This window comes from Schistocerca gregaria, chromosome 8, assembly GCF_023897955.1.
Source record: "Schistocerca gregaria isolate iqSchGreg1 chromosome 8, iqSchGreg1.2, whole genome shotgun sequence".
Taxonomy (NCBI): domain Eukaryota; kingdom Metazoa; phylum Arthropoda; class Insecta; order Orthoptera; family Acrididae; genus Schistocerca; species Schistocerca gregaria.
In genome coordinates this window covers 111,012,812-111,030,716 of record NC_064927.1, presented here as the reverse complement: position 1 = coordinate 111,030,716, position 17,905 = coordinate 111,012,812, and the positions used below count along the sequence as shown (strand labels likewise).

The following is a 17,905-nucleotide window of genomic DNA, read 5'->3' as shown; positions in this document are numbered from 1 at the left end:
AAGAGCTAGAACACCCCCACACAGCAGAGTGGCGCAGTGGAAGCGTGCTGGGCCCATAACCCAGAGGTCCGTGGATCGAAACCACGCTCTGCTAAAATTATATCTTTTGCTGATTGTGTCGAGATCGATTACTACGCGTGGAGAGTCGGCATTAACAGCGAACCCCATAATTAGAAAGTGTGAGGAATGCGAGAACTACTTCCTACGATGTAGCATTTTGCAGCAAGTTAATGGCAAAGTTAATGCTCTTCCACCCCACACGCGCAACACTCGAGCAGATTTGTGAGATAAAAGTCGCGCCTCCCCGGCGGGGAATCGAACCCCGGTCTCCCGCGTGACAGGCGGGGATACTAACCACTATACTACCGAGGAAGACGCACCTACCGCATATAATGCACATTAAACTTGTTGGCGTAGCTGATACATCTGAAATCTAGCCTCCAGATGCTGTCAGCTGTTACGACATAAAAGTATGCCCCAGGTGAGGCTCGAATTACAACCCCGGCATTGCTCACGGCTACTGCCTTATAAGTACCGTGCGCTAACCAATTGCGCCACTGGGGCTACAGCCAAACGCTCTCAATTAGCCATATTCACTTTGCTGCAAACCAGTGGTGGCCACAAATACATACGATCGCCACCTGCGGCCACACTGCGACTTTGGCACCTAACTACGAATGCTTCGTGCTATTCGTGTTTCATATGCTACGCTTACATGCACATCAACTGCCTCTAGTCAACGAAAAAACGCAGAAAAACGCGCGCCTTGCCTCCTGCTACCTGTCGAACAGCGGGCGCAGATATGTGGCAAGGTCCAAGCTCTGCAAGCGCACCGCGACCACGCCGCTGGACGAGAAGTGCCTTCCTTGGGAGCTTGCAGAGCCCTGAAGAACACGTTTCTTAGAGAGGTGCACTTGTCTCGTAGAACGAGACACAGTCCGTGGCCCTATGGCGCAAGGGATAACGCGTCTGACAACGGATCGGAAGATTCCAGCTTCTGATCCTGGCACGGTCGGCATTTTGTTAGTTGCCAACGCGCAGCTCGGCAGTGGATTTCGTATGTCGCCGCATCGAGGAGTGCAGTGTTATTCCTGTGCATCTCGCAGCTGCATGTCGAGGTGATGGTGGTAAATGCCGCTGCCTGCAAGCGTCAGCGTAGCGTCAGTCGAGCAAAGTCGAGACAAGTCAAGCTGAGAGCTGTAGGAGATGTTGCGCAATTAAATGTACGCGTGTGAAAGCCACGCAGACAACACTGTCCAAGTGTCCCACGTGATGTGACGAAGAGCTAGAACACCCCCACACAGCAGAGTGGCGCAGTGGAAGCGTGCTGGGCCCATAACCCAGAGGTCCGTGGATCGAAACCACGCTCTGCTAAAATTATATCTTTTGCTGATTGTGTCGAGATCGATTACTACGCGTGGAGAGTCGGCATTAACAGCGAACCCCATAATTAGAAAGTGTGAGGAATGCGAGAACTACTTCCTACGATGTAGCATTTTGCAGCAAGTTAATGGCAAAGTTAATGCTCTTCCACCCCACACGCGCAACACTCGAGCAGATTTGTGAGATAAAAGTCGCGCCTCCCCGGCGGGGAATCGAACCCCGGTCTCCCGCGTGACAGGCGGGGATACTAACCACTATACTACCGAGGAAGACGCACCTACCGCATATAATGCACATTAAACTTGTTGGCGTAGCTGATACATCTGAAATCTAGCCTCCAGATGCTGTCAGCTGTTACGACATAAAAGTATGCCCCAGGTGAGGCTCGAATTACAACCCCGGCATTGCTCACGGCTACTGCCTTATAAGTACCGTGCGCTAACCAATTGCGCCACTGGGGCTACAGCCAAACGCTCTCAATTAGCCATATTCACTTTGCTGCAAACCAGTGGTGGCCACAAATACATACGATCGCCACCTGCGGCCACACTGCGACTTTGGCACCTAACTACGAATGCTTCGTGCTATTCGTGTTTCATATGCTACGCTTACATGCACATCAACTGCCTCTAGTCAACGAAAAAACGCAGAAAAACGCGCGCCTTGCCTCCTGCTACCTGTCGAACAGCGGGCGCAGATATGTGGCAAGGTCCAAGCTCTGCAAGCGCACCGCGACCACGCCGCTGGACGAGAAGTGCCTTCCTTGGGAGCTTGCAGAGCCCTGAAGAACACGTTTCTTAGAGAGGTGCACTTGTCTCGTAGAACGAGACACAGTCCGTGGCCCTATGGCGCAAGGGATAACGCGTCTGACAACGGATCGGAAGATTCCAGCTTCTGATCCTGGCACGGTCGGCATTTTGTTAGTTGCCAACGCGCAGCTCGGCAGTGGATTTCGTATGTCGCCGCATCGAGGAGTGCAGTGTTATTCCTGTGCATCTCGCAGCTGCATGTCGAGGTGATGGTGGTAAATGCCGCTGCCTGCAAGCGTCAGCGTAGCGTCAGTCGAGCAAAGTCGAGACAAGTCAAGCTGAGAGCTGTAGGAGATGTTGCGCAATTAAATGTACGCGTGTGAAAGCCACGCAGACAACACTGTCCAAGTGTCCCACGTGATGTGACGAAGAGCTAGAACACCCCCACACAGCAGAGTGGCGCAGTGGAAGCGTGCTGGGCCCATAACCCAGAGGTCCGTGGATCGAAACCACGCTCTGCTAAAATTATATCTTTTGCTGATTGTGTCGAGATCGATTACTACGCGTGGAGAGTCGGCATTAACAGCGAACCCCATAATTAGAAAGTGTGAGGAATGCGAGAACTACTTCCTACGATGTAGCATTTTGCAGCAAGTTAATGGCAAAGTTAATGCTCTTCCACCCCACACGCGCAACACTCGAGCAGATTTGTGAGATAAAAATCGCGCCTCCCCGGCGGGGAATCGAACCCCGGTCTCCCGCGTGACAGGCGGGGATACTAACCACTATACTACCGAGGAAGACGCACCTACCGCATATAATGCACATTAAACTTGTTGGCGTAGCTGATACATCTGAAATCTAGCCTCCAGATGCTGTCAGCTGTTACGACATAAAAGTATGCCCCAGGTGAGGCTCGAACTCACAACCCCGGCATTGCTCACGGCTACTGCCTTATAAGTACCGTGCGCTAACCAATTGCGCCACTGGGGCTACAGCCAAACGCTCTCAATTAGCCATATTCACTTTGCTGCAAACCAGTGGTGGCCACAAATACATACGATCGCCACCTGCGGCCACACTGCGACTTTGGCACCTAACTACGAATGCTTCGTGCTATTCGTGTTTCATATGCTACGCTTACATGCACATCAACTGCCTCTAGTCAACGAAAAAACGCAGAAAAACGCGCGCCTTGCCTCCTGCTACCTGTCGAACAGCGGGCGCAGATATGTGGCAAGGTCCAAGCTCTGCAAGCGCACCGCGACCACGCCGCTGGACGAGAAGTGCCTTCCTTGGGAGCTTGCAGAGCCCTGAAGAACACGTTTCTTAGAGAGGTGCACTTGTCTCGTAGAACGAGACACAGTCCGTGGCCCTATGGCGCAAGGGATAACGCGTCTGACAACGGATCGGAAGATTCCAGCTTCTGATCCTGGCACGGTCGGCATTTTGTTAGTTGCCAACGCGCAGCTCGGCAGTGGATTTCGTATGTCGCCGCATCGAGGAGTGCAGTGTTATTCCTGTGCATCTCGCAGCTGCATGTCGAGGTGATGGTGGTAAATGCCGCTGCCTGCAAGCGTCAGCGTAGCGTCAGTCGAGCAAAGTCGAGACAAGTCAAGCTGAGAGCTGTAGGAGATGTTGCGCAATTAAATGTACGCGTGTGAAAGCCACGCAGACAACACTGTCCAAGTGTCCCACGTGATGTGACGAAGAGCTAGAACACCCCCACACAGCAGAGTGGCGCAGTGGAAGCGTGCTGGGCCCATAACCCAGAGGTCCGTGGATCGAAACCACGCTCTGCTAAAATTATATCTTTTGCTGATTGTGTCGAGATCGATTACTACGCGTGGAGAGTCGGCATTAACAGCGAACCCCATAATTAGAAAGTGTGAGGAATGCGAGAACTACTTCCTACGATGTAGCATTTTGCAGCAAGTTAATGGCAAAGTTAATGCTCTTCCACCCCACACGCGCAACACTCGAGCAGATTTGTGAGATAAAAGTCGCGCCTCCCCGGCGGGGAATCGAACCCCGGTCTCCCGCGTGACAGGCGGGGATACTAACCACTATACTACCGAGGAAGACGCACCTACCGCATATAATGCACATTAAACTTGTTGGCGTAGCTGATACATCTGAAATCTAGCCTCCAGATGCTGTCAGCTGTTACGACATAAAAGTATGCCCCAGGTGAGGCTCGAATTACAACCCCGGCATTGCTCACGGCTACTGCCTTATAAGTACCGTGCGCTAACCAATTGCGCCACTGGGGCTACAGCCAAACGCTCTCAATTAGCCATATTCACTTTGCTGCAAACCAGTGGTGGCCACAAATACATACGATCGCCACCTGCGGCCACACTGCGACTTTGGCACCTAACTACGAATGCTTCGTGCTATTCGTGTTTCATATGCTACGCTTACATGCACATCAACTGCCTCTAGTCAACGAAAAAACGCAGAAAAACGCGCGCCTTGCCTCCTGCTACCTGTCGAACAGCGGGCGCAGATATGTGGCAAGGTCCAAGCTCTGCAAGCGCACCGCGACCACGCCGCTGGACGAGAAGTGCCTTCCTTGGGAGCTTGCAGAGCCCTGAAGAACACGTTTCTTAGAGAGGTGCACTTGTCTCGTAGAACGAGACACAGTCCGTGGCCCTATGGCGCAAGGGATAACGCGTCTGACAACGGATCGGAAGATTCCAGCTTCTGATCCTGGCACGGTCGGCATTTTGTTAGTTGCCAACGCGCAGCTCGGCAGTGGATTTCGTATGTCGCCGCATCGAGGAGTGCAGTGTTATTCCTGTGCATCTCGCAGCTGCATGTCGAGGTGATGGTGGTAAATGCCGCTGCCTGCAAGCGTCAGCGTAGCGTCAGTCGAGCAAAGTCGAGACAAGTCAAGCTGAGAGCTGTAGGAGATGTTGCGCAATTAAATGTACGCGTGTGAAAGCCACGCAGACAACACTGTCCAAGTGTCCCACGTGATGTGACGAAGAGCTAGAACACCCCCACACAGCAGAGTGGCGCAGTGGAAGCGTGCTGGGCCCATAACCCAGAGGTCCGTGGATCGAAACCACGCTCTGCTAAAATTATATCTTTTGCTGATTGTGTCGAGATCGATTACTACGCGTGGAGAGTCGGCATTAACAGCGAACCCCATAATTAGAAAGTGTGAGGAATGCGAGAACTACTTCCTACGATGTAGCATTTTGCAGCAAGTTAATGGCAAAGTTAATGCTCTTCCACCCCACACGCGCAACACTCGAGCAGATTTGTGAGATAAAAATCGCACCTCCCCGGCGGGGAATCGAACCCCGGTCTCCCGCGTGACAGGCGGGGATACTAACCACTATACTACCGAGGAAGACGCACCTACCGCATATAATGCACATTAAACTTGTTGGCGTAGCTGATACATCTGAAATCTAGCCTCCAGATGCTGTCAGCTGTTACGACATAAAAGTATGCCCCAGGTGAGGCTCGAACTCACAACCCCGGCATTGCTCACGGCTACTGCCTTATAAGTACCGTGCGCTAACCAATTGCGCCACTGGGGCTACAGCCAAACGCTCTCAATTAGCCATATTCACTTTGCTGCAAACCAGTGGTGGCCACAAATACATACGATCGCCACCTGCGGCCACACTGCGACTTTGGCACCTAACTACGAATGCTTCGTGCTATTCGTGTTTCCATATGCTACGCTTACATGCACATCAACTGCCTCTAGTCAACGAAAAAACGCAGAAAAACGCGCGCCTTGCCTCCTGCTACCTGTCGAACAGCGGGCGCAGATATGTGGCAAGGTCCAAGCTCTGCAAGCGCACCGCGACCACGCCGCTGGACGAGAAGTGCCTTCCTTGGGAGCTTGCAGAGCCCTGAAGAACACGTTTCTTAGAGAGGTGCACTTGTCTCGTAGAACGAGACACAGTCCGTGGCCCTATGGCGCAAGGGATAACGCGTCTGACAACGGATCGGAAGATTCCAGCTTCTGATCCTGGCACGGTCGGCATTTTGTTAGTTGCCAACGCGCAGCTCGGCAGTGGATTTCGTATGTCGCCGCATCGAGGAGTGCAGTGTTATTCCTGTGCATCTCGCAGCTGCATGTCGAGGTGATGGTGGTAAATGCCGCTGCCTGCAAGCGTCAGCGTAGCGTCAGTCGAGCAAAGTCGAGACAAGTCAAGCTGAGAGCTGTAGGAGATGTTGCGCAATTAAATGTACGCGTGTGAAAGCCACGCAGACAACACTGTCCAAGTGTCCCACGTGATGTGACGAAGAGCTAGAACACCCCCACACAGCAGAGTGGCGCAGTGGAAGCGTGCTGGGCCCATAACCCAGAGGTCCGTGGATCGAAACCACGCTCTGCTAAAATTATATCTTTTGCTGATTGTGTCGAGATCGATTACTACGCGTGGAGAGTCGGCATTAACAGCGAACCCCATAATTAGAAAGTGTGAGGAATGCGAGAACTACTTCCTACGATGTAGCATTTTGCAGCAAGTTAATGGCAAAGTTAATGCTCTTCCACCCCACACGCGCAACACTCGAGCAGATTTGTGAGATAAAAGTCGCGCCTCCCCGGCGGGGAATCGAACCCCGGTCTCCCGCGTGACAGGCGGGGATACTAACCACTATACTACCGAGGAAGACGCACCTACCGCATATAATGCACATTAAACTTGTTGGCGTAGCTGATACATCTGAAATCTAGCCTCCAGATGCTGTCAGCTGTTACGACATAAAAGTATGCCCCAGGTGAGGCTCGAATTACAACCCCGGCATTGCTCACGGCTACTGCCTTATAAGTACCGTGCGCTAACCAATTGCGCCACTGGGGCTACAGCCAAACGCTCTCAATTAGCCATATTCACTTTGCTGCAAACCAGTGGTGGCCACAAATACATACGATCGCCACCTGCGGCCACACTGCGACTTTGGCACCTAACTACGAATGCTTCGTGCTATTCGTGTTTCATATGCTACGCTTACATGCACATCAACTGCCTCTAGTCAACGAAAAAACGCAGAAAAACGCGCGCCTTGCCTCCTGCTACCTGTCGAACAGCGGGCGCAGATATGTGGCAAGGTCCAAGCTCTGCAAGCGCACCGCGACCACGCCGCTGGACGAGAAGTGCCTTCCTTGGGAGCTTGCAGAGCCCTGAAGAACACGTTTCTTAGAGAGGTGCACTTGTCTCGTAGAACGAGACACAGTCTGTGGCCCTATGGCGCAAGGGATAACGCGTCTGACAACGGATCGGAAGATTCCAGCTTCTGATCCTGGCACTGTCGGCATTTTGTTAGTTGCCAACGCGCAGCTCGGCAGTGGATTTCGTATGTCGCCGCATCGAGGAGTGCAGTGTTATTCCTGTGCATCTCGCAGCTGCATGTCGAGGTGATGGTGGTAAATGCCGCTGCCTGCAAGCGTCAGCGTAGCGTCAGTCGAGCAAAGTCGAGACAAGTCAAGCTGAGAGCTGTAGGAGATGTTGCGCAATTAAATGTACGCGTGTGAAAGCCACGCAGACAACACTGTCCAAGTGTCCCACGTGATGTGACGAAGAGCTAGAACACCCCCACACAGCAGAGTGGCGCAGTGGAAGCGTGCTGGGCCCATAACCCAGAGGTCCGTGGATCGAAACCACGCTCTGCTAAAATTATATCTTTTGCTGATTGTGTCGAGATCGATTACTACGCGTGGAGAGTCGGCATTAACAGCGAACCCCATAATTAGAAAGTGTGAGGAATGCGAGAACTACTTCCTACGATGTAGCATTTTGCAGCAAGTTAATGGCAAAGTTAATGCTCTTCCACCCCACACGCGCAACACTCGAGCAGATTTGTGAGATAAAAGTCGCGCCTCCCCGGCGGGGAATCGAACCCCGGTCTCCCGCGTGACAGGCGGGGATACTAACCACTATACTACCGAGGAAGACGCACCTACCGCATATAATGCACATTAAACTTGTTGGCGTAGCTGATACATCTGAAATCTAGCCTCCAGATGCTGTCAGCTGTTACGACATAAAAGTATGCCCCAGGTGAGGCTCGAATTACAACCCCGGCATTGCTCACGGCTACTGCCTTATAAGTACCGTGCGCTAACCAATTGCGCCACTGGGGCTACAGCCAAACGCTCTCAATTAGCCATATTCACTTTGCTGCAAACCAGTGGTGGCCACAAATACATACGATCGCCACCTGCGGCCACACTGCGACTTTGGCACCTAACTACGAATGCTTCGTGCTATTCGTGTTTCATATGCTACGCTTACATGCACATCAACTGCCTCTAGTCAACGAAAAAACGCAGAAAAACGCGCGCCTTGCCTCCTGCTACCTGTCGAACAGCGGGCGCAGATATGTGGCAAGGTCCAAGCTCTGCAAGCGCACCGCGACCACGCCGCTGGACGAGAAGTGCCTTCCTTGGGAGCTTGCAGAGCCCTGAAGAACACGTTTCTTAGAGAGGTGCACTTGTCTCGTAGAACGAGACACAGTCTGTGGCCCTATGGCGCAAGGGATAACGCGTCTGACAACGGATCGGAAGATTCCAGCTTCTGATCCTGGCACTGTCGGCATTTTGTTAGTTGCCAACGCGCAGCTCGGCAGTGGATTTCGTATGTCGCCGCATCGAGGAGTGCAGTGTTATTCCTGTGCATCTCGCAGCTGCATGTCGAGGTGATGGTGGTAAATGCCGCTGCCTGCAAGCGTCAGCGTAGCGTCAGTCGAGCAAAGTCGAGACAAGTCAAGCTGAGAGCTGTAGGAGATGTTGCGCAATTAAATGTACGCGTGTGAAAGCCACGCAGACAACACTGTCCAAGTGTCCCACGTGATGTGACGAAGAGCTAGAACACCCCCACACAGCAGAGTGGCGCAGTGGAAGCGTGCTGGGCCCATAACCCAGAGGTCCGTGGATCGAAACCACGCTCTGCTAAAATTATATCTTTTGCTGATTGTGTCGAGATCGATTACTACGCGTGGAGAGTCGGCATTAACAGCGAACCCCATAATTAGAAAGTGTGAGGAATGCGAGAACTACTTCCTACGATGTAGCATTTTGCAGCAAGTTAATGGCAAAGTTAATGCTCTTCCACCCCACACGCGCAACACTCGAGCAGATTTGTGAGATAAAAGTCGCGCCTCCCCGGCGGGGAATCGAACCCCGGTCTCCCGCGTGACAGGCGGGGATACTAACCACTATACTACCGAGGAAGACGCACCTACCGCATATAATGCACATTAAACTTGTTGGCGTAGCTGATACATCTGAAATCTAGCCTCCAGATGCTGTCAGCTGTTACGACATAAAAGTATGCCCCAGGTGAGGCTCGAATTACAACCCCGGCATTGCTCACGGCTACTGCCTTATAAGTACCGTGCGCTAACCAATTGCGCCACTGGGGCTACAGCCAAACGCTCTCAATTAGCCATATTCACTTTGCTGCAAACCAGTGGTGGCCACAAATACATACGATCGCCACCTGCGGCCACACTGCGACTTTGGCACCTAACTACGAATGCTTCGTGCTATTCGTGTTTCATATGCTACGCTTACATGCACATCAACTGCCTCTAGTCAACGAAAAAACGCAGAAAAACGCGCGCCTTGCCTCCTGCTACCTGTCGAACAGCGGGCGCAGATATGTGGCAAGGTCCAAGCTCTGCAAGCGCACCGCGACCACGCCGCTGGACGAGAAGTGCCTTCCTTGGGAGCTTGCAGAGCCCTGAAGAACACGTTTCTTAGAGAGGTGCACTTGTCTCGTAGAACGAGACACAGTCTGTGGCCCTATGGCGCAAGGGATAACGCGTCTGACAACGGATCGGAAGATTCCAGCTTCTGATCCTGGCACTGTCGGCATTTTGTTAGTTGCCAACGCGGAGCTCGGCAGTGGATTTCGTATGTCGCCGCATCGAGGAGTGCAGTGTTATTCCTGTGCATCTCGCAGCTGCATGTCGAGGTGATGGTGGTAAATGCCGCTGCCTGCAAGCGTCAGCGTAGCGTCAGTCGAGCAAAGTCGAGACAAGTCAAGCTGAGAGCTGTAGGAGATGTTGCGCAATTAAATGTACGCGTGTGAAAGCCACGCAGACAACACTGTCCAAGTGTCCCACGTGATGTGACGAAGAGCTAGAACACCCCCACACAGCAGAGTGGCGCAGTGGAAGCGTGCTGGGCCCATAACCCAGAGGTCCGTGGATCGAAACCACGCTCTGCTAAAATTATATCTTTTGCTGATTGTGTCGAGATCGATTACTACGCGTGGAGAGTCGGCATTAACAGCGAACCCCATAATTAGAAAGTGTGAGGAATGCGAGAACTACTTCCAACGATGTAGCATTTTGCAGCAAGTTAATGGCAAAGTTAATGCTCTTCCACCCCACACGCGCAACACTCGAGCAGATTTGTGAGATAAAAATCGCGCCTCCCCGGCGGGGAATCGAACCCCGGTCTCCCGCGTGACAGGCGGGGATACTAACCACTATACTACCGAGGAAGACGCACCTACCGCATATAATGCACATTAAACTTGTTGGCGTAGCTGATACATCTGAAATCTAGCCTCCAGATGCTGTCAGCTGTTACGACATAAAAGTATGCCCCAGGTGAGGCTCGAACTCACAACCCCGGCATTGCTCACGGCTACTGCCTTATAAGTACCGTGCGCTAACCAATTGCGCCACTGGGGCTACAGCCAAACGCTCTCAATTAGCCATATTCACTTTGCTGCAAACCAGTGGTGGCCACAAATACATACGATCGCCACCTGCGGCCACACTGCGACTTTGGCACCTAACTACGAATGCTTCGTGCTATTCGTGTTTCATATGCTACGCTTACATGCACATCAACTGCCTCTAGTCAACGAAAAAACGCAGAAAAACGCGCGCCTTGCCTCCTGCTACCTGTCGAACAGCGGGCGCAGATATGTGGCAAGGTCCAAGCTCTGCAAGCGCACCGCGACCACGCCGCTGGACGAGAAGTGCCTTCCTTGGGAGCTTGCAGAGCCCTGAAGAACACGTTTCTTAGAGAGGTGCACTTGTCTCGTAGAACGAGACACAGTCCGTGGCCCTATGGCGCAAGGGATAACGCGTCTGACAACGGATCGGAAGATTCCAGCTTCTGATCCTGGCACGGTCGGCATTTTGTTAGTTGCCAACGCGCAGCTCGGCAGTGGATTTCGTATGTCGCCGCATCGAGGAGTGCAGTGTTATTCCTGTGCATCTCGCAGCTGCATGTCGAGGTGATGGTGGTAAATGCCGCTGCCTGCAAGCGTCAGCGTAGCGTCAGTCGAGCAAAGTCGAGACAAGTCAAGCTGAGAGCTGTAGGAGATGTTGCGCAATTAAATGTACGCGTGTGAAAGCCACGCAGACAACACTGTCCAAGTGTCCCACGTGATGTGACGAAGAGCTAGAACACCCCCACACAGCAGAGTGGCGCAGTGGAAGCGTGCTGGGCCCATAACCCAGAGGTCCGTGGATCGAAACCACGCTCTGCTAAAATTATATCTTTTGCTGATTGTGTCGAGATCGATTACTACGCGTGGAGAGTCGGCATTAACAGCGAACCCCATAATTAGAAAGTGTGAGGAATGCGAGAACTACTTCCTACGATGTAGCATTTTGCAGCAAGTTAATGGCAAAGTTAATGCTCTTCCACCCCACACGCGCAACACTCGAGCAGATTTGTGAGATAAAAGTCGCGCCTCCCCGGCGGGGAATCGAACCCCGGTCTCCCGCGTGACAGGCGGGGATACTAACCACTATACTACCGAGGAAGACGCACCTACCGCCTATAATGCACATTAAACTTGTTGGCGTAGCTGATACATCTGAAATCTAGCCTCCAGATGCTGTCAGCTGTTACGACATAAAAGTATGCCCCAGGTGAGGCTCGAACTCACAACCCCGGCATTGCTCACGGCTACTGCCTTATAAGTACCGTGCGCTAACCAATTGCGCCACTGGGGCTACAGCCAAACGCTCTCAATTAGCCATATTCACTTTGCTGCAAACCAGTGGTGGCCACAAATACATACGATCGCCACCTGCGGCCACACTGCGACTTTGGCACCTAACTACGAATGCTTCGTGCTATTCGTGTTTCATATGCTACGCTTACATGCACATCAACTGCCTCTAGTCAACGAAAAAACGCAGAAAAACGCGCGCCTTGCCTCCTGCTACCTGTCGAACAGCGGGCGCAGATATGTGGCAAGGTCCAAGCTCTGCAAGCGCACCGCGACCACGCCGCTGGACGAGAAGTGCCTTCCTTGGGAGCTTGCAGAGCCCTGAAGAACACGTTTCTTAGAGAGGTGCACTTGTCTCGTAGAACGAGACACAGTCTGTGGCCCTATGGCGCAAGGGATAACGCGTCTGACAACGGATCGGAAGATTCCAGCTTCTGATCCTGGCACTGTCGGCATTTTGTTAGTTGCCAACGCGGAGCTCGGCAGTGGATTTCGTATGTCGCCGCATCGAGGAGTGCAGTGTTATTCCTGTGCATCTCGCAGCTGCATGTCGAGGTGATGGTGGTAAATGCCGCTGCCTGCAAGCGTCAGCGTAGCGTCAGTCGAGCAAAGTCGAGACAAGTCAAGCTGAGAGCTGTAGGAGATGTTGCGCAATTAAATGTACGCGTGTGAAAGCCACGCAGACAACACTGTCCAAGTGTCCCACGTGATGTGACGAAGAGCTAGAACACCCCCACACAGCAGAGTGGCGCAGTGGAAGCGTGCTGGGCCCATAACCCAGAGGTCCGTGGATCGAAACCACGCTCTGCTAAAATTATATCTTTTGCTGATTGTGTCGAGATCGATTACTACGCGTGGAGAGTCGGCATTAACAGCGAACCCCATAATTAGAAAGTGTGAGGAATGCGAGAACTACTTCCTACGATGTAGCATTTTGCAGCAAGTTAATGGCAAAGTTAATGCTCTTCCACCCCACACGCGCAACACTCGAGCAGATTTGTGAGATAAAAATCGCGCCTCCCCGGCGGGGAATCGAACCCCGGTCTCCCGCGTGACAGGCGGGGATACTAACCACTATACTACCGAGGAAGACGCACCTACCGCATATAATGCACATTAAACTTGTTGGCGTAGCTGATACATCTGAAATCTAGCCTCCAGATGCTGTCAGCTGTTACGACATAAAAGTATGCCCCAGGTGAGGCTCGAACTCACAACCCCGGCATTGCTCACGGCTACTGCCTTATAAGTACCGTGCGCTAACCAATTGCGCCACTGGGGCTACAGCCAAACGCTCTCAATTAGCCATATTCACTTTGCTGCAAACCAGTGGTGGCCACAAATACATACGATCGCCACCTGCGGCCACACTGCGACTTTGGCACCTAACTACGAATGCTTCGTGCTATTCGTGTTTCATATGCTACGCTTACATGCACATCAACTGCCTCTAGTCAACGAAAAAACGCAGAAAAACGCGCGCCTTGCCTCCTGCTACCTGTCGAACAGCGGGCGCAGATATGTGGCAAGGTCCAAGCTCTGCAAGCGCACCGCGACCACGCCGCTGGACGAGAAGTGCCTTCCTTGGGAGCTTGCAGAGCCCTGAAGAACACGTTTCTTAGAGAGGTGCACTTGTCTCGTAGAACGAGACACAGTCTGTGGCCCTATGGCGCAAGGGATAACGCGTCTGACAACGGATCGGAAGATTCCAGCTTCTGATCCTGGCACTGTCGGCATTTTGTTAGTTGCCAACGCGCAGCTCGGCAGTGGATTTCGTATGTCGCCGCATCGAGGAGTGCAGTGTTATTCCTGTGCATCTCGCAGCTGCATGTCGAGGTGATGGTGGTAAATGCCGCTGCCTGCAAGCGTCAGCGTAGCGTCAGTCGAGCAAAGTCGAGACAAGTCAAGCTGAGAGCTGTAGGAGATGTTGCGCAATTAAATGTACGCGTGTGAAAGCCACGCAGACAACACTGTCCAAGTGTCCCACGTGATGTGACGAAGAGCTAGAACACCCCCACACAGCAGAGTGGCGCAGTGGAAGCGTGCTGGGCCCATAACCCAGAGGTCCGTGGATCGAAACCACGCTCTGCTAAAATTATATCTTTTGCTGATTGTGTCGAGATCGATTACTACGCGTGGAGAGTCGGCATTAACAGCGAACCCCATAATTAGAAAGTGTGAGGAATGCGAGAACTACTTCCTACGATGTAGCATTTTGCAGCAAGTTAATGGCAAAGTTAATGCTCTTCCACCCCACACGCGCAACACTCGAGCAGATTTGTGAGATAAAAATCGCGCCTCCAAGGCGGGGAATCGAACCCCGGTCTCCCGCGTGACAGGCGGGGATACTAACCACTATACTACCGAGTAAGACGCACCTACCGCATATAATGCACATTAAACTTGTTGGCGTAGCTGATACATCTGAAATCTAGCCTCCAGATGCTGTCAGCTGTTACGACATAAAAGTATGCCCCAGGTGAGGCTCGAACTCACAACCCCGGCATTGCTCACGGCTACTGCCTTATAAGTACCGTGCGCTAACCAATTGCGCCACTGGGGCTACAGCCAAACGCTCTCAATTAGCCATATTCACTTTGCTGCAAACCAGTGGTGGCCACAAATACATACGATCGCCACCTGCGGCCACACTGCGACTTTGGCACCTAACTACGAATGCTTCGTGCTATTCGTGTTTCATATGCTACGCTTACATGCACATCAACTGCCTCTAGTCAACGAAAAAACGCAGAAAAACGCGCGCCTTGCCTCCTGCTACCTGTCGAACAGCGGGCGCAGATATGTGGCAAGGTCCAAGCTCTGCAAGCGCACCGCGACCACGCCGCTGGACGAGAAGTGCCTTCCTTGGGAGCTTGCAGAGCCCTGAAGAACACGTTTCTTAGAGAGGTGCACTTGTCTCGTAGAACGAGACACAGTCCGTGGCCCTATGGCGCAAGGGATAACGCGTCTGACAACGGATCGGAAGATTCCAGCTTCTGATCCTGGCACTGTCGGCATTTTGTTAGTTGCCAACGCGCAGCTCGGCAGTGGATTTCGTATGTCGCCGCATCGAGGAGTGCAGTGTTATTCCTGTGCATCTCGCAGCTGCATGTCGAGGTGATGGTGGTAAATGCCGCTGCCTGCAAGCGTCAGCGTAGCGTCAGTCGAGCAAAGTCGAGACAAGTCAAGCTGAGAGCTGTAGGAGATGTTGCGCAATTAAATGTACGCGTGTGAAAGCCACGCAGACAACACTGTCCAAGTGTCCCACGTGATGTGACGAAGAGCTAGAACACCCCCACACAGCAGAGTGGCGCAGTGGAAGCGTGCTGGGCCCATAACCCAGAGGTCCGTGGATCGAAACCACGCTCTGCTAAAATTATATCTTTTGCTGATTGTGTCGAGATCGATTACTACGCGTGGAGAGTCGGCATTAACAGCGAACCCCATAATTAGAAAGTGTGAGGAATGCGAGAACTACTTCCTACGATGTAGCATTTTGCAGCAAGTTAATGGCAAAGTTAATGCTCTTCCACCCCACACGCGCAACACTCGAGCAGATTTGTGAGATAAAAGTCGCGCCTCCCCGGCGGGGAATCGAACCCCGGTCTCCCGCGTGACAGGCGGGGATACTAACCACTATACTACCGAGGAAGACGCACCTACCGCATATAATGCACATTAAACTTGTTGGCGTAGCTGATACATCTGAAATCTAGCCTCCAGATGCTGTCAGCTGTTACGACATAAAAGTATGCCCCAGGTGAGGCTCGAATTACAACCCCGGCATTGCTCACGGCTACTGCCTTATAAGTACCGTGCGCTAACCAATTGCGCCACTGGGACTACAGCCAAACGCTCTCAATTAGCCATATTCACTTTGCTGCAAACCAGTGGTGGCCACAAATACATACGATCGCCACCTGCGGCCACACTGCGACTTTGGCACCTAACTACGAATGCTTCGTGCTATTCGTGTTTCATATGCTACGCTTACATGCACATCAACTGCCTCTAGTCAACGAAAAAACGCAGAAAAACGCGCGCCTTGCCTCCTGCTACCTGTCGAACAGCGGGCGCAGATATGTGGCAAGGTCCAAGCTCTGCAAGCGCACCGCGACCACGCCGCTGGACGAGAAGTGCCTTCCTTGGGAGCTTGCAGAGCCCTGAAGAACACGTTTCTTAGAGAGGTGCACTTGTCTCGTAGAACGAGACACAGTCTGTGGCCCTATGGCGCAAGGGATAACGCGTCTGACAACGGATCGGAAGATTCCAGCTTCTGATCCTGGCACTGTCGGCATTTTGTTAGTTGCCAACGCGGAGCTCGGCAGTGGATTTCGTATGTCGCCGCATCGAGGAGTGCAGTGTTATTCCTGTGCATCTCGCAGCTGCATGTCGAGGTGATGGTGGTAAATGCCGCTGCCTGCAAGCGTCAGCGTAGCGTCAGTCGAGCAAAGTCGAGACAAGTCAAGCTGAGAGCTGTAGGAGATGTTGCGCAATTAAATGTACGCGTGTGAAAGCCACGCAGACAACACTGTCCAAGTGTCCCACGTGATGTGACGAAGAGCTAGAACACCCCCACACAGCAGAGTGGCGCAGTGGAAGCGTGCTGGGCCCATAACCCAGAGGTCCGTGGATCGAAACCACGCTCTGCTAAAATTATATCTTTTGCTGATTGTGTCGAGATCGATTACTACGCGTGGAGAGTCGGCATTAACAGCGAACCCCATAATTAGAAAGTGTGAGGAATGCGAGAACTACTTCCAACGATGTAGCATTTTGCAGCAAGTTAATGGCAAAGTTAATGCTCTTCCACCCCACACGCGCAACACTCGAGCAGATTTGTGAGATAAAAATCGCGCCTCCCCGGCGGGGAATCGAACCCCGGTCTCCCGCGTGACAGGCGGGGATACTAACCACTATACTACCGAGGAAGACGCACCTACCGCATATAATGCACATTAAACTTGTTGGCGTAGCTGATACATCTGAAATCTAGCCTCCAGATGCTGTCAGCTGTTACGACATAAAAGTATGCCCCAGGTGAGGCTCGAACTCACAACCCCGGCATTGCTCACGGCTACTGCCTTATAAGTACCGTGCGCTAACCAATTGCGCCACTGGGGCTACAGCCAAACGCTCTCAATTAGCCATATTCACTTTGCTGCAAACCAGTGGTGGCCACAAATACATACGATCGCCACCTGCGGCCACACTGCGACTTTGGCACCTAACTACGAATGCTTCGTGCTATTCGTGTTTCATATGCTACGCTTACATGCACATCAACTGCCTCTAGTCAACGAAAAAACGCAGAAAAACGCGCGCCTTGCCTCCTGCTACCTGTCGAACAGCGGGCGCAGATATGTGGCAAGGTCCAAGCTCTGCAAGCGCACCGCGACCACGCCGCTGGACGAGAAGTGCCTTCCTTGGGAGCTTGCAGAGCCCTGAAGAACACGTTTCTTAGAGAGGTGCACTTGTCTCGTAGAACGAGACACAGTCTGTGGCCCTATGGCGCAAGGGATAACGCGTCTGACAACGGATCGGAAGATTCCAGCTTCTGATCCTGGCACTGTCGGCATTTTGTTAGTTGCCAACGCGGAGCTCGGCAGTGGATTTCGTATGTCGCCGCATCGAGGAGTGCAGTGTTATTCCTGTGCATCTCGCAGCTGCATGTCGAGGTGATGGTGGTAAATGCCGCTGCCTGCAAGCGTCAGCGTAGCGTCAGTCGAGCAAAGTCGAGACAAGTCAAGCTGAGAGCTGTAGGAGATGTTGCGCAATTAAATGTACGCGTGTGAAAGCCACGCAGACAACACTGTC

At 52.6% G+C, this 17,905-nt stretch overlaps 34 non-coding genes across 34 annotated transcripts; 14 read left to right on the top strand and 20 right to left on the bottom strand.

Moving 5' to 3' along the window:
• The first annotated feature begins 22 nt into the window (after window positions 1-22).
• Trnam-cau (transfer RNA methionine (anticodon CAU)) lies at window positions 23-94 on the top strand. The gene has a single exon. It is a non-coding gene; the product is annotated as a tRNA-Met (tRNA).
• Window positions 95-300: 206 nt separating this feature from the next.
• Trnad-guc (transfer RNA aspartic acid (anticodon GUC)) lies at window positions 301-372 on the bottom strand. The gene has a single exon. It is a non-coding gene; the product is annotated as a tRNA-Asp (tRNA).
• Window positions 373-1,302: 930 nt separating this feature from the next.
• Window positions 1,303-1,374, top strand: Trnam-cau (transfer RNA methionine (anticodon CAU)). The gene has a single exon. It is a non-coding gene; the product is annotated as a tRNA-Met (tRNA).
• A 206-nt stretch (window positions 1,375-1,580) lies between these two features.
• Window positions 1,581-1,652, bottom strand: Trnad-guc (transfer RNA aspartic acid (anticodon GUC)). The gene has a single exon. It is a non-coding gene; the product is annotated as a tRNA-Asp (tRNA).
• Window positions 1,653-2,582: 930 nt separating this feature from the next.
• On the top strand, window positions 2,583-2,654 carry Trnam-cau (transfer RNA methionine (anticodon CAU)). The gene has a single exon. It is a non-coding gene; the product is annotated as a tRNA-Met (tRNA).
• Window positions 2,655-2,860: 206 nt separating this feature from the next.
• Trnad-guc (transfer RNA aspartic acid (anticodon GUC)) lies at window positions 2,861-2,932 on the bottom strand. Its single transcript has one exon. It is a non-coding gene; the product is annotated as a tRNA-Asp (tRNA).
• Window positions 2,933-3,033: 101 nt separating this feature from the next.
• Trnai-uau (transfer RNA isoleucine (anticodon UAU)) lies at window positions 3,034-3,125 on the bottom strand. The gene is given in 2 exon segments: window positions 3,034-3,069; window positions 3,088-3,125. It is a non-coding gene; the product is annotated as a tRNA-Ile (tRNA).
• A 738-nt stretch (window positions 3,126-3,863) lies between these two features.
• Window positions 3,864-3,935, top strand: Trnam-cau (transfer RNA methionine (anticodon CAU)). Its single transcript has one exon. It is a non-coding gene; the product is annotated as a tRNA-Met (tRNA).
• Window positions 3,936-4,141: 206 nt separating this feature from the next.
• On the bottom strand, window positions 4,142-4,213 carry Trnad-guc (transfer RNA aspartic acid (anticodon GUC)). Its single transcript has one exon. It is a non-coding gene; the product is annotated as a tRNA-Asp (tRNA).
• A 930-nt stretch (window positions 4,214-5,143) lies between these two features.
• On the top strand, window positions 5,144-5,215 carry Trnam-cau (transfer RNA methionine (anticodon CAU)). Its single transcript has one exon. It is a non-coding gene; the product is annotated as a tRNA-Met (tRNA).
• Window positions 5,216-5,421: 206 nt separating this feature from the next.
• On the bottom strand, window positions 5,422-5,493 carry Trnad-guc (transfer RNA aspartic acid (anticodon GUC)). Its single transcript has one exon. It is a non-coding gene; the product is annotated as a tRNA-Asp (tRNA).
• Window positions 5,494-5,594: 101 nt separating this feature from the next.
• Trnai-uau (transfer RNA isoleucine (anticodon UAU)) lies at window positions 5,595-5,686 on the bottom strand. The gene is given in 2 exon segments: window positions 5,595-5,630; window positions 5,649-5,686. It is a non-coding gene; the product is annotated as a tRNA-Ile (tRNA).
• A 739-nt stretch (window positions 5,687-6,425) lies between these two features.
• On the top strand, window positions 6,426-6,497 carry Trnam-cau (transfer RNA methionine (anticodon CAU)). Its single transcript has one exon. It is a non-coding gene; the product is annotated as a tRNA-Met (tRNA).
• A 206-nt stretch (window positions 6,498-6,703) lies between these two features.
• On the bottom strand, window positions 6,704-6,775 carry Trnad-guc (transfer RNA aspartic acid (anticodon GUC)). The gene has a single exon. It is a non-coding gene; the product is annotated as a tRNA-Asp (tRNA).
• Window positions 6,776-7,705: 930 nt separating this feature from the next.
• Trnam-cau (transfer RNA methionine (anticodon CAU)) lies at window positions 7,706-7,777 on the top strand. The gene has a single exon. It is a non-coding gene; the product is annotated as a tRNA-Met (tRNA).
• Window positions 7,778-7,983: 206 nt separating this feature from the next.
• Trnad-guc (transfer RNA aspartic acid (anticodon GUC)) lies at window positions 7,984-8,055 on the bottom strand. The gene has a single exon. It is a non-coding gene; the product is annotated as a tRNA-Asp (tRNA).
• Window positions 8,056-8,985: 930 nt separating this feature from the next.
• Window positions 8,986-9,057, top strand: Trnam-cau (transfer RNA methionine (anticodon CAU)). Its single transcript has one exon. It is a non-coding gene; the product is annotated as a tRNA-Met (tRNA).
• Window positions 9,058-9,263: 206 nt separating this feature from the next.
• On the bottom strand, window positions 9,264-9,335 carry Trnad-guc (transfer RNA aspartic acid (anticodon GUC)). The gene has a single exon. It is a non-coding gene; the product is annotated as a tRNA-Asp (tRNA).
• A 930-nt stretch (window positions 9,336-10,265) lies between these two features.
• Trnam-cau (transfer RNA methionine (anticodon CAU)) lies at window positions 10,266-10,337 on the top strand. Its single transcript has one exon. It is a non-coding gene; the product is annotated as a tRNA-Met (tRNA).
• A 206-nt stretch (window positions 10,338-10,543) lies between these two features.
• Window positions 10,544-10,615, bottom strand: Trnad-guc (transfer RNA aspartic acid (anticodon GUC)). Its single transcript has one exon. It is a non-coding gene; the product is annotated as a tRNA-Asp (tRNA).
• Window positions 10,616-10,716: 101 nt separating this feature from the next.
• Window positions 10,717-10,808, bottom strand: Trnai-uau (transfer RNA isoleucine (anticodon UAU)). Its single transcript is given in 2 exon segments — window positions 10,717-10,752; window positions 10,771-10,808. It is a non-coding gene; the product is annotated as a tRNA-Ile (tRNA).
• Window positions 10,809-11,546: 738 nt separating this feature from the next.
• Trnam-cau (transfer RNA methionine (anticodon CAU)) lies at window positions 11,547-11,618 on the top strand. Its single transcript has one exon. It is a non-coding gene; the product is annotated as a tRNA-Met (tRNA).
• A 206-nt stretch (window positions 11,619-11,824) lies between these two features.
• Trnad-guc (transfer RNA aspartic acid (anticodon GUC)) lies at window positions 11,825-11,896 on the bottom strand. The gene has a single exon. It is a non-coding gene; the product is annotated as a tRNA-Asp (tRNA).
• Window positions 11,897-11,997: 101 nt separating this feature from the next.
• On the bottom strand, window positions 11,998-12,089 carry Trnai-uau (transfer RNA isoleucine (anticodon UAU)). Its single transcript is given in 2 exon segments — window positions 11,998-12,033; window positions 12,052-12,089. It is a non-coding gene; the product is annotated as a tRNA-Ile (tRNA).
• Window positions 12,090-12,827: 738 nt separating this feature from the next.
• Window positions 12,828-12,899, top strand: Trnam-cau (transfer RNA methionine (anticodon CAU)). Its single transcript has one exon. It is a non-coding gene; the product is annotated as a tRNA-Met (tRNA).
• Window positions 12,900-13,105: 206 nt separating this feature from the next.
• Window positions 13,106-13,177, bottom strand: Trnad-guc (transfer RNA aspartic acid (anticodon GUC)). Its single transcript has one exon. It is a non-coding gene; the product is annotated as a tRNA-Asp (tRNA).
• Window positions 13,178-13,278: 101 nt separating this feature from the next.
• On the bottom strand, window positions 13,279-13,370 carry Trnai-uau (transfer RNA isoleucine (anticodon UAU)). Its single transcript is given in 2 exon segments — window positions 13,279-13,314; window positions 13,333-13,370. It is a non-coding gene; the product is annotated as a tRNA-Ile (tRNA).
• A 738-nt stretch (window positions 13,371-14,108) lies between these two features.
• On the top strand, window positions 14,109-14,180 carry Trnam-cau (transfer RNA methionine (anticodon CAU)). Its single transcript has one exon. It is a non-coding gene; the product is annotated as a tRNA-Met (tRNA).
• A 379-nt stretch (window positions 14,181-14,559) lies between these two features.
• On the bottom strand, window positions 14,560-14,651 carry Trnai-uau (transfer RNA isoleucine (anticodon UAU)). Its single transcript is given in 2 exon segments — window positions 14,560-14,595; window positions 14,614-14,651. It is a non-coding gene; the product is annotated as a tRNA-Ile (tRNA).
• A 738-nt stretch (window positions 14,652-15,389) lies between these two features.
• On the top strand, window positions 15,390-15,461 carry Trnam-cau (transfer RNA methionine (anticodon CAU)). Its single transcript has one exon. It is a non-coding gene; the product is annotated as a tRNA-Met (tRNA).
• Window positions 15,462-15,667: 206 nt separating this feature from the next.
• Window positions 15,668-15,739, bottom strand: Trnad-guc (transfer RNA aspartic acid (anticodon GUC)). Its single transcript has one exon. It is a non-coding gene; the product is annotated as a tRNA-Asp (tRNA).
• Window positions 15,740-16,669: 930 nt separating this feature from the next.
• Trnam-cau (transfer RNA methionine (anticodon CAU)) lies at window positions 16,670-16,741 on the top strand. Its single transcript has one exon. It is a non-coding gene; the product is annotated as a tRNA-Met (tRNA).
• A 206-nt stretch (window positions 16,742-16,947) lies between these two features.
• Trnad-guc (transfer RNA aspartic acid (anticodon GUC)) lies at window positions 16,948-17,019 on the bottom strand. The gene has a single exon. It is a non-coding gene; the product is annotated as a tRNA-Asp (tRNA).
• Window positions 17,020-17,120: 101 nt separating this feature from the next.
• On the bottom strand, window positions 17,121-17,212 carry Trnai-uau (transfer RNA isoleucine (anticodon UAU)). The gene is given in 2 exon segments: window positions 17,121-17,156; window positions 17,175-17,212. It is a non-coding gene; the product is annotated as a tRNA-Ile (tRNA).
• Between the last annotated feature and the right edge of the window lie 693 nt (window positions 17,213-17,905).